Below are 12,595 nucleotides of genomic sequence, written 5' to 3'. Positions count from 1 at the left end.
CTGCGAGGTCTGAGACAATTTAGGGAAATGCAGTTGTCTGTTAGAGAAGGTCAAGAAGAAAGGACTGCTGGTGCTTGACCACACATATGTTTCTAACAGGTCTAGAAGGTCTCTCTGGCTGTCCTATGGATTTCCAGGCTTAAGGTTACTACCATTTCTATGCATTTCTCCTGCTGTCACTCCCTGGTCGTTGCATTTTCACATAGGGTGAACTGACTTCCACTACCCCTCTCCGTTCTTTCCTTTACTTGGTATGTGGAAACATCCAAGAAGCAGCCTCTTCCAGGGCACTAGCGGATAAGGTTTGAATTTCCTTCTACAGAAAGAGAATACTGATTTCATTTGACCTCCTTGTGAAAAGAACATTGAGGAAAGTGAAGGAGGAAAGGAAGTTAGCATTTCTTTAGGGACATCTTCACATCAGGTACTTTCCCGTGCTATTTTATTTAATATTCATGGTATCTCTGGGATGTGAAGTATTATGATTCTTTTTGATGATGCTTACCGATATGAAACAACCTTCCCAAGGATATCAGAATATGAGGAGGCCACTGGCCATTCTATTCTGAGAAGATGCTTCTTCAAATCAGGGATTTTAATGCATTAGACATGTACTGTGCAACCCACTATCAGCAAGGCATGCCCTTAAGAAGTACAACACTTAGTAACAGTAAGAACTTTTCTAAAGGAAATTACAATTTGGTAAAGGACCCCAAACCCACATTCAAATAGCTGCGTTACAAGGCAGGTTAGGTTAGTGCTCTGAGAGAGGCAGGAGTATAACCCTGACGGATAAAATGAAAAAATAATAACTACTATTCTTAAGTTCTTTATATTCAGGCAGCATGTGAGCAAGGCCAGAGTAGAGTCTGGTCCAGGTTCAAAAGTGGACAAGAATAGGTTTGATTCAAGATTGCTTAAAAAGAAGTGCAAAGAATGTAGACGGGTGGAAGTGGCTCTGGTTCCCAATAGTCTTCCTTGTGTCTCACACAGGTACACTAAAAGATCCCTAATCTTAGCAGCCTATATGGTGTGAAAGGTCAGTGAGAACAGAGAAGCCTAAAAATAGTGAACTCAGTGCTTTTTACAACCCCAGAAAAAGTCAGCAAAAGAAATAACTCATTCATTACAAGTGTTTTCCTGCATGAACCAGGCTGCTGTGAATGTTCTTGTACATGTCCCTTGGTGCACATGTGCAGGGTTTTCTGAGGTATATACCAAGGAATAGAGTTATTAGGTCATAGGAGAAAATTGAGTTACACTCTACTTTAAATTGTTTTCCAATGGTTGTGCCAATTTATATTCCACTGGCAGTGTATGAGGTTTCGCTGCACATCCTTGCAAAAACCTTTCCCAATCTGGTGAATGTGACCTCTGATTGTGGATTTATTTGCAATTTCCAGTACTAATGAGGGTATCTTCTTAGAAATGTATTGGCTATTACTGTTTTCTCTTCATTGAAATGTCCATTTATTCCTTTTGCCTATTTTTCTCCATTTGGGTTGTTAGTTTTTTTCCCTTACCCATTATAGAAATGCTTTATGTATTCTGGAACTTTTGTTGGTTAAATGCGTGGCAAATATTTCCTCTATTTATGGCTTGTCCTTTACTCTCTGTATATGAGTTGTTATTTTCAAAGAAATTCTAAGAAAAGACTTGCAGACTAATGGCCATGCCATTATGTGACTTGGATGATAAGAGAAGATGGATGGGGGAGTGAGGGAAGAAAGGAACTTTATTTACCTGGGAGCAAAGGCTGGGGACTTCACAAATGACTAAATGGAAGGAAGCTGATTCCAAAGGTCCCCTTCAGTCCAAATAAGCAGCTAGATCCTAGATTTCTGCAGTGGAGGCTTACCGACTGAGTTACAAACATTCCAATCTGTACCTACAAGTCATTTAAATTGAGCTTGTGCATCAATATATACCATGAGGTGTGGTGTACCATGAGGTGAGGCTTCTCTGTTCAAGACATAAAGTTTAATTCTGGGCACCATGCTGATTCCTCTCACCTGTTATCCCATGCATGCCTGACCACAAATTGGCAACTGGACTACTTTCTGCTTACAGCCTGTAAGAATGAAGGCTAGGTTAGATCATGGACCTGCAGACTAGCAAGATTTGCTGGCTTATGATTGGGATGTCCAGAAAAGTCATCATGGGGGGCATTAAGAAGGGGAGGATGGTTGAATGTCAAGAAGAGTGGGAGAGTCAGCGATGAAAATCTAATCAGGCAATAGTTGGCAATAGCAAAGTCTAAGAATAGATCAAGAGACCCAGCTTTAGGAACCAAGAATAGGGACAAGATCTGAAGGTTTGGGAGTTCTAGGGAAGATAATCATCAGTCTTTCACATATTAACTAAGCACCTTCTTGGCTCCATTCTAGGAAAGTGACATTCAGCAGTGATCAAGCCAGTTAAAGTTTCTGATTTCATGGAGTTGGCAGATTTTCAAGGAGAGGCAGATAATAACAAACAAAACAAAACAATTTCAGGTAGTAGTAAATGCTATATAGAAATTAAAACAGGGAATGAAATAACAGAAGGTGACTGGGAATCGGAGGAAAGACACTTGAGACAAGATTATCTAGTTTTGCCTCTCTGAGGAGATGATATGGGAAGTCTGAAAGATGAGAAGAAACAAGTCATGGGAAGAACTGGAAAAAGAGCCATAGGCAGAGGGAACAACAAGTGCAAAGGCCCTGAGGCAGAAACAATCCTGAAAGTTTCAAAAGCACAAGGAAGCCAGTGTAACTAGTACAGAGTTAGTGGCATGTGGGTAGCTGAGGTCAGAAAAGTACACAGAGTCAGGTACTAGTCACTGAAGGGTCTTGGAGGTTATGGCAAGGAGTTCAAATTTCTCTCTGAATAAAATGAGAAGCCTTTGAGGATTTTAAGCAAAGGAGATGATCTGATTTATAATTTTAAAAGACCACTGTGGCTTCCATGGTGAGAAAGCTCTGGGGGACACTGGTAGAAGTAGGGAGACCAGGTAAGAGGACACTGCAGAAGTCCACACCAGAGCCCTGAAAAGGGATGGAGTATGACTCATGCTATGACTTGGATGAACCCTGAAAACACTGTGCTAAGTAAAAGAAGCCAGACACAAAAGGCTACATATTGTATGTTTCCATTTATACTTAATATCCAGAAGAGACAACTTGAGAGACAGAAAATAGATTAATGCTTTTCAGGTGCTGAGGAGAGACAGAAGTAACTGCTAATAACTTGCAGGGAACTGGGGTTCCTTTTAGGAAAATGTTCTGGAAATAGACAGTGCTGATGGTCAGATAGTCTTGTTAAATTACTAAAACCCATTGAAAGCTACACTATAAAAGGATGAATATTGTGGTATGTGAATTACACCTTAATTTAAAAGAAATAAAGAAGTCTAAGTCAGATATGATGGTGATGACCTGTTGAGTGGTAGCAATCTTTGCAATATAGCACAAGAAAAGTATGTCTATTTTTGGCATGAAATATCCAAATTTTACTGTTTAACTCCTGGATGTTCTTGGTTACTATGAAATCCTCCTCTTCCACTGTGTGAGGGCCTTCATCTAAGACATGTCTGTGTCAGTGACTAATGCTATATATTTAATTATTTTCAGGCCAGAAAATACTTCATAAAACCCAGATGGAGAATCTGGTTCTTGTAGTCACTCTGATATAATTGATAACCATGAATATCATCATTATCTCAAAAATGGTATTTGTGAAATAATTATAACCTGTTATGTTTAAATGCTTCACAGGATACTCAGTCATTCATTTGTTCAGTGAGCATTTATTAAGCCAGTGTCAGCTGCAAGATTTATAGACTCACAAAATGATGAAAATCGTGTCCTGTTTTATCTCCTGTAAGACCACCTGCACTCTGTCATGTATGTTCCCATTTTCTGTTATTTACTGCCTTTGCTCATGCAGGATGAACCATTTAGATATATCACCCTAATTTCAAATTTGAAATGCAGAGAAAAGTTTTTGCTTAAGGGTTTCCAATACTGAAGAGTAAATGTTCTGCTGAGGTCATGGAAATTGAAAGAAAACTACTCCAAGGACTCAGTTTTGTCTGTGGTCTCTAGGGAGAATTCGGCGTAGAAGCCAGTTGTGGAGCTATAGAGCTGAGATGCAAGAAGAGATGGTCATTTGTGGCAAATACAGGAAAATGACTAAATGACTGGGGGTCTATCTGGTTTAGAAGATAGGTATCTATTATTTAGTGACAAATGTCTTTTAGCTCTCCATAAACATCTTTGGCATCTGGGTGAAAATTCCCATTTTACAACTGAGTTTGCCTTCTCTTTCAACACCAGTATTTCGTGAGTTTTGTAAAAATGTTGTTGGCGAATTCTCTAAGCACAGGCCGGGGAAAGGTTGATATGCAGCCGAAAGCAGGGCAGGTTTCTCTCATAGACTCTTCCGAGATAAATTCCTTTCGAGAAAAATAATAAGAAATTTTTTTACAAAGAAGAAGTCAGTAACTTTGTGCAGTTACATCAAGGCCCACAAGGCTAGATTTTTCACATGAGAGGTGTTCTGAGGGTAAAGCCGTTATAGGAAAGCGGCACTGTTATTGCTCATTTGAAACATGATGTTAAAAAATTCCAATTCATTGAAGACAGAATTTTTCCTTTGTTCCTCAAATTGCAATTAAAAAATTCATACATACTAATGAAAGATTGATTAGATTTCCTTGACATATTTATGAATCTCATCAAGGCAAAGCGGGCAGAAAAAACAGATACTTCCAGACATATGAGGTTTTATCAAAACAGAGCCTAAAATTAAATATGAGGGCTATAAAATGCAAGGGCAGATAAAGTACATTTTATTATTTCTCCACAGCAAATGGTATAACCATCTGTTTTTATCACTAGACTGGTTTTCATTCTATTTAAAAATGAATCAAAACATTATTATGTTTCCTAAAGACATCTAGTATTTGTGAAATAACACATAACTTCCATACACTGGCATGTTCAGATCAAAGTTTTTATTGCACTTGGTCAAAGATAACAAAAAGATATAGGGAAAGAATTGGTTTAGTATTATAAAAGGGGTAATCACTATTCATTTTATCTCTAGTGTCTCAAATAATTTTAGTCCTGAGTTATTAAGTAGACCATACAGATATGAAATGTGGAAAGTTGTATATATATGTGTGTCATGTTGCTCTAAATCAAATACGGGTGGATATTATTTTAAGAAATTTATGACATTTCTGAGAAGAATAAAATTAACCAATGTTGAATCTTTGTTCATCTGTAATCAAATTCTTTTCTTCAAAAATTTATCACAGGTCATTTGTTTTCACCCATTAGTATGATTTCAGATGTAAGCTTTCATACTGAGTTTCAACCCTAATTTAAGCGTTGTTAGACAATTTAAATAGAAAAAGCAGAAATAAACCAGGTAATATATTTACTTCTTAGGAAAAAAAAAAGAAAAGTTAAGACAATTACTGTTTTAACTGAGTAGATTTCCAAGCAGGTCACCCCAGGTATTCTTTATCATGACGTCCGTATGTTTAATGTCTATTAGTTCAACTGACAACAGTTGATTTGTGGCAATTGTAGCTGATCAATCAAAATCAACTTGAACTTTCTTTTCTCATTCTCTATCCTCCTATACTTTTATTTTCTTTAGAAATATATCAAGGAATTGCTTCCAATCCTTTTCCACCACATCATTATTATTCCATCTTATACTAGAGATCTTCAGGAGTATTGAGTTAATTCTATATTGGGCAAACCATTCAAGATAGATACTATGTTACCTTATTAATGATATCTTCCTTCCCCAATCACTTGGTAATAAATAGAGCCCTTCTCCCTCTCAGCACTTTCTATCTCCTTTACACAACTTAATTTTTTTCCCCTTAGCACTTATTGCCACCTGATATACCATACTAGTTGTCTCTATTTATATAGTTGTTAGTTTATTTATTATCTGTCTTCCTTTGCTAGAAAGAGAACTCCAAGTCAGTTTTTTATTCTCTTTTATCATTTTAAAGTCACTTATTTTATGTTTGTTTTCATATTGTTCTATTATCTCAAGTTCTTGGTGTTAAGAGGGCTTGGCACATAGTGGGTACTAAAAATATATATAAATGAACAAAGGAAATAAATAATTTATAAAACTTTTATTTGTAGTATTACACAACCTTTAATCATATGTCTATTGTTAATGGTGATACACCCTTAAGTTATGTGGGAATGATGAAGCAGTCTCTCACTGTATAAAGCATTGCTTAGAATCATTCTGGGTTTTATTTCCTAATCTGTTCTACTCAGTTTGGGAGACTTCTGACCCAGTAGTTGATAAAGAAGAGAGTCAATAATCATATGGTTGAAAAAGTAAATAAATATAGAAATATTGTTAGGAACTTGAACCAAGAAAGAAGACTTCTTAGAGGCTGTATGAACTTAGATTGAGGCCTTGAGCAGCGGAGCTGGACAACCTGGCTTTGAGTCATGGTAATATCACCTACTAGCTGGAATATCTTGGGAAAAGAATTCACCCTTGGAAAAATCCAGTTTTTATTATTCACAAAATGGAAGTATGTACTTTTTTGCCTGTACAATATCCCTTTCTTTGGAAAACCAACTCTTCCCTCCCTCTTCTGTAAGAATCTCACACAGTTCAAGGGCTAATCCCTGGATTTGGGCAAGGGCTATGGAAAAAGCTTTCTCTGTACATCTGATATATAAGCACCATATGAGTTACATGAAGAAAGTCTTCAAGTGACACCAAGTAGCAGTGAGAAATGGAGAGAGGAAGAGAGAAGAGACTGAAATTGCTATACATGCTGACAGTCAGCCATACCTGAAGCCAGGTCCATCCTTTCCAGTTCAGAGTTAAGTAAATCAAAACTTTCCATTTTTATTTTGTTTTAATTGGGTTTCTGAAATTTTCAAGAGTGACTGGCACAAAATAAGTGGTGATAGTAAGCAAAGGGAGGAAGAAGAGAAGTCTCCAAATAGAAAAGAAGGTTTGAAAATGGTTAAAGTTTTACTCCATTTGTCTTCTTCTGTATTTCATAATTAAGAGTGGCAATGTCTAGAACTGGAAGAAGGGACATAAAAAAACAAGATAGTTCATATTCTTCAATGACACTTTCAAGACCTAGACCCACCGATTATTTTTTCAGGAAGGCAAAAGGAGGAGATGAGATAAATTATTACAAAGGTCTTTTAACATCCAGGCTTCTCAGTAAACACACAATCCAAACTCTCAGAACTTTTTTAAACTTTTTATTTTGAAATAATTATAAATTCACAAGAAGTTGCCCCAGAAATGTACAGAGGGGTCCTATGTGTCCTTTGCCTAGTTTTCCCCAAAGATACATCTTTGCATAACTATAGCATGATATCAAAATCAGGAACATGACATTGGTACAATCTCTAGAGCTTATTCAGATGCTACCAGTTTTACATAGACTAATTTGTGTGTGTGTGTGTATGTGTGTGTAGGTATATGCAGTTTAATCAAATGCATAGTTTCTTGTAACCACCACCACATAGAACAATTCCATCACCACAAGGCTCCCTTATGCAGCCATACCACTGCCCTTTCCTCGTCCCTAAACTTAGCAATCACCTGTTCTATTATTTTGTTATTTTAAGAATGTTTTATAAATGGAATCATATAGTATGTTCTTTGGAGAATGGCTTCATTCAGGATGATTCCCTTGAGATCTCTCCAAGTTGAGTCTATCAATAGTTTTGTTCCTTTTAATTATATTCCATTTAACCATTCACCTGTTGAAAGGCATCCAGTTTTTGGCTATTTTGAATAAAGCTGCCATAAACATTTGTGTTCTTCACTTCTCTAAGATAAATGCCCAAGAGTATAATTCCTAGGTCATATGGTGAGAAAATAAAAATAAACTCTTATTTAATTTTATAAGAGATGACAAACTATTTTCTAGAGTGGCTGTGCCATATTACTTAACCATGAGCAATGAGTGATCCAGTTTTTCTGTATCCTTTCCATCATTTGGTGTCATCATTATGTTTTAGCCATTCTTGATGAATATGTCATGATATCTCATGGTTTTAATGTGTATTTCCCTAATAGCTGTTGATGTTGGGCACATTGTCATCTGTATATCCTCAATGAAATACATGTCTGTCTCTTTCTCTCATTTTTCTAATTAGATTGTTTTTACCATTGAATTTTAAGAGTTCTTTATATTTTCTATATATAAAACATATGTTGCCTTTGTGATTTCATTCTTTCAATTACTTTCAGAGCTGTTTAGAAGGTAGGATAGCCACTTTTTATTAAAAAATCACTTTAGGATAATATTGTCTGCGATTGATTTTATTTTACTATATTGGCAGACTCTGAAAGCCTTTTTTGTTGACAGATCAATTGCCCCTCATTACATCTCAGGAAAAGAAACAGCACCTTTCCCCCAAAAGAGCACAGTCCTAGAAATGCAGTGACTTTTTCCAGACCAGAAAAAAATACTGCTTATAAATATAATATCCAAACCCCAAAGTTACCATCATTTAACATAGTTTCATCTTCCTCAACAAAATTTGGCATTTACATGAGAGTTAATGGAATTGCAGAAACAATGTCTCAAGTGTTACATGGAAACTGTTTCCAAAAGTCCATGTGTAAAGTAAATCAGTTTACAATGTGTGGATCAAAACATATGCTGGGACATGACTTAATTTTCAAGAAAACATATTGACTTTAGAATTTAAAGATGTCAAAGGAAAAGCAGTGCAATCTTCAGGAAAGTGCAGTCAATCGGAAAACTAGATTGGAAAGTGACTATGTGTCTGGGAATGAAATAGCACAATATCTTTTCCCCTGAATCCAAAACAAAGACGTTTACAATCCTCAGGAAAATTTGAGCAGGTTTGGATATACCTTAGAATAAGAAATCAGACTATCAGAAGATGGGTGAATGTACATAATGCTGCTACACACATGTATCCTTTTTCTAATTCTTGCTTAGATATGGACACAAGAGAGTAAGTACCATCAGATAGTAGGGTTGGGGCTTCAAAATTCAATATGGTTGCATTACTAAGATTTATAGCAACAAATATGACCATTTGCTCAGCAATATATGCCTGTGGAATAATGATAATAATAATAAATACTGTACATATATTACTTCACTGAAAAAGAGGCAGTTGAAAAACATAAAAAGAAATACACCAAAAGTGGTTATTATGATTTTTATTTCATTTTCTCTCATTTTCACGTGTACAATGTGGTTAAATTACTTTCCTAATTAGAAATATATATACATATTTAAAAGAGCACTGAGCTATACACTGAACACTTTGCATTTTATTATATGTAAATTATTTCTCACAAATAACTGAAAAATAGTGCAAATGAAATGCATGTGCAAAATGCACACTATCTATAAATCAACTTTGGTATTTTTCTTCAGGAAAATAAAAAGACTTGAGAGACCTACCAATTAAGGTCAATGTGTGGAGTTTCTTTAGATACTAATTGAAAGAAATCAAATTATACAATTTGCATACAATAAAATGCACAGAGTTTAAGTGTTCAGTATGATAAGCATTAGCAATTGTATTCCCTTTAACAATTCAGATCATCAACACCCAAAATAAAATACAGATGTAGATGTAGCTGTAGATTTAAAACATTTCCAACACCCCAGAAAGTTCCTTCCTGTTCCTTTTCAGTCAGTAACTCCCCACTGTTACTTCAAGGCATCCAATTTTCTGGCTTCTAGCACTATAGATCAATTTTGCCTATTCCTGGACTTCATGTAAAAGTAATCATGCACTCTTGTACTCTTTTGTATCTGGCCTCTTTTATTCAGCATTACACATCATTAAATTCACTCATTCTAAATGTATAATGGAATAACTTTTAGTAAGTTACCAAGATGTACAACTATCATATAATCCAGTGTATTTTCATAACCCAGTAAGATCTTTCATGCTTATTTTCAAATAATCCTCATTCCCACACCCAACCCTAGCTACTACTAATCTATTTTCTGTCTCCATCCATTAGTCTTCTCTGGACAATTCATGTAAATTGAATCATACAGTATGTGGCCTTTTGTGTCTGACTTCTTTCACTCAGCACAGTATTTTTGAGGTTCATCCATGTTGCAGCATAGATTTATACTTCATTCCCCTTTACTGGCTGAATGATATTCACTGTGTGGATATCCCATATTTTGTTTATCCTTTCAATCTGTTGATGAGCATTTGGGTTATTTCTGATTTATTTTTGTCTAGTATGAAAAATGTTGCTAGGAACACTCATACATGAGTCTTTGTTCACATATGTTTTCATTTATCTTGGGTGAAAAAGTAGGAGATTACTTACTGGGTCATATGGTACATTTATATTTAATTTTTAAAGAAATGGCCAAACTACCTTACAAAGTGGTTACATCATTTTATACTTCCACCAGAAATGTATGAGGGTTTTAGTTTTTTCAATATAGTTGCCAATATTTGTTTTTGTCTTTGTAATTACAGCCATTCTAATGGATATATACCAAAATAATGTTTTTGAGATCTATTCATATTGTTGTGTATACTAATAGCTCATTCCTACTTATTGCTCAGCAGAATTCCATTGTATGAATATTCAACTTCTAAAAAATCCTATTTATGGATGCTTTGGGGGTTTCCAGCTGGGGACTTTCTGAATAAAACATTGTAAAACAGCCTTGCATGAGTCTTTCTGTGTATATGTGCTTTTGTTTCTTTAGGGATAAATTCCTAAGAATGAAATTGCTAGGTGATAGTGTATATATTTAACATTATAAGAAGATGCAAAGTAATTCTATTATTTTACAATCACAACAACAGTGTATGAGAGTTCCAGTTGCTCCATATGCTCACCAACTTTTGGTATCAATTTTTTTTTAGCTTTCCTAAAATGATTACTCTTTTAGGTGATAATGGCATTGGAGTTGTATGGTTTTTTTAAAATATCCTTATATTTTAGAGACAATGCTGAAATTTTCATATATGAGATTAAATGCTACCTGGAATTTGATTCATAATAATCCATTGGGGGAGGGGCGAGAAGTGAAGTTGAGTTAGATGAAACAAGAGGCAATTAGTTGGTGGTTTTGTAGCTTGGAGATGAATGCCTGGGTGTTCGCTGAATCTTTCTCTTTAATCCTGTGTGTTTGAAATATAACAACGTGAAAAATTGTCAGTTGAAAAAACATATATGCCTATTTTTAAAGGGAAACAAATTATAAGCTGTTGAACCAGCGATATTTCATTCTTGAGCATATGATCTGTTTCTTAGGTATTACTTAGCAAATAACTGCCTCAGAGAACAAAAAGGTAATAAAGTATCAAATGCTTTATGCACAATTCCTCCTTAAAAACTACCCTACTTGTAGAAGAGTATATCATTGTTACATTCAGTAATAAACAGAACTAATTGTCCCATGATTTGATTATTTCAGAAAGAATCAAGTCTTAGTAGAGAGGAAATGTTACCATTTAGCAGTTTTCTGACTAACTGGGTGATTCTGATACAGAATTTTGTGAGGTCCTGATGGTATTGTACCATCTACTAAAAATGGAGAATCTATTGGAAAGAAAACAAAATTTATAAACTCAATTTTTTTTCCTCTGGTACTTGGATTATCCTAGAGCATAATCTACTTAAGGCCATCACAATTAAATTTTATTAAATCATTAGCTTTATTTTCAATATCTTAAGGAGCCTAAATAACTTGCTCAGAAGATAGATGAATAAATGAGGAAGAAATAATATCTTTGGATATAAACTTCTAATGTATTATCATTTTTCTTGTTAGAAAGTAGTTTTATATTTATTAGTGATATCACAACTGCCAAATATTGGCATTCTCATCTATAATAGTTGGCATTTTTTAAAACCACAGTAGGGACACCCCCAAAAAGGACATTTAGACCCATGCACACAAGACAACTGGTCATTCTTACTGTGTCAGAGGACAGTCATACTAAACATCATCTCTAAGCATTATTATTAATATTCTCTTGGGACAGAGAAGGCTTTGTCATTAGCTTTGACAGCCAGACTTTCATTTCTGGGCACACATAGTGCTCATTTAAAACTTACAAAGATATTAAGTGGATAATGTCTCTTTTCTTCCCAAGGTTTGATTGATGATTTCATTCTGTGACTTTCTACTTTATGAGGATATTATTTCATGAGAGTTATTTTACTTCTGTAAGTCTGAGATAGAATTGAAGTGTTCCTATTTTGGTTATTAACTGTGAAATCTTGAAATTCATTTGACTCACTCTTGAATCTTATACACCAAAAAATAACACTTTTCAGGCATCCTGAATTATTTGACTGTATCCTAGCTTCATGAGCTTTAAACTTAAACTCAGCTGGACTGCAAGTGATTATGGTAAATGTAATGGCCTAAACAGTCCCTAAATCCTGTATCTCCTCAAGTGAAGGATTCTTTAACATCACAAAAGTACCAGAAAATTATATACTTGTCATGTCTTATATTAAAAATAACAATATCATTGATATGTCTATTTCTAAATGCCTTTTTTGTACAGGAGTATAAGTAACATAAAAGTGAAAACTTAAAGCTTACAAAAGT

This window comes from Manis javanica, chromosome 5, assembly GCF_040802235.1.
Source record: "Manis javanica isolate MJ-LG chromosome 5, MJ_LKY, whole genome shotgun sequence".
NCBI classification, from domain to species: Eukaryota; Metazoa; Chordata; class Mammalia; order Pholidota; family Manidae; genus Manis; species Manis javanica.
The sequence above is the reverse complement of the archived record's forward strand: the minus strand, read 5'-3'. Positions refer to the sequence as shown.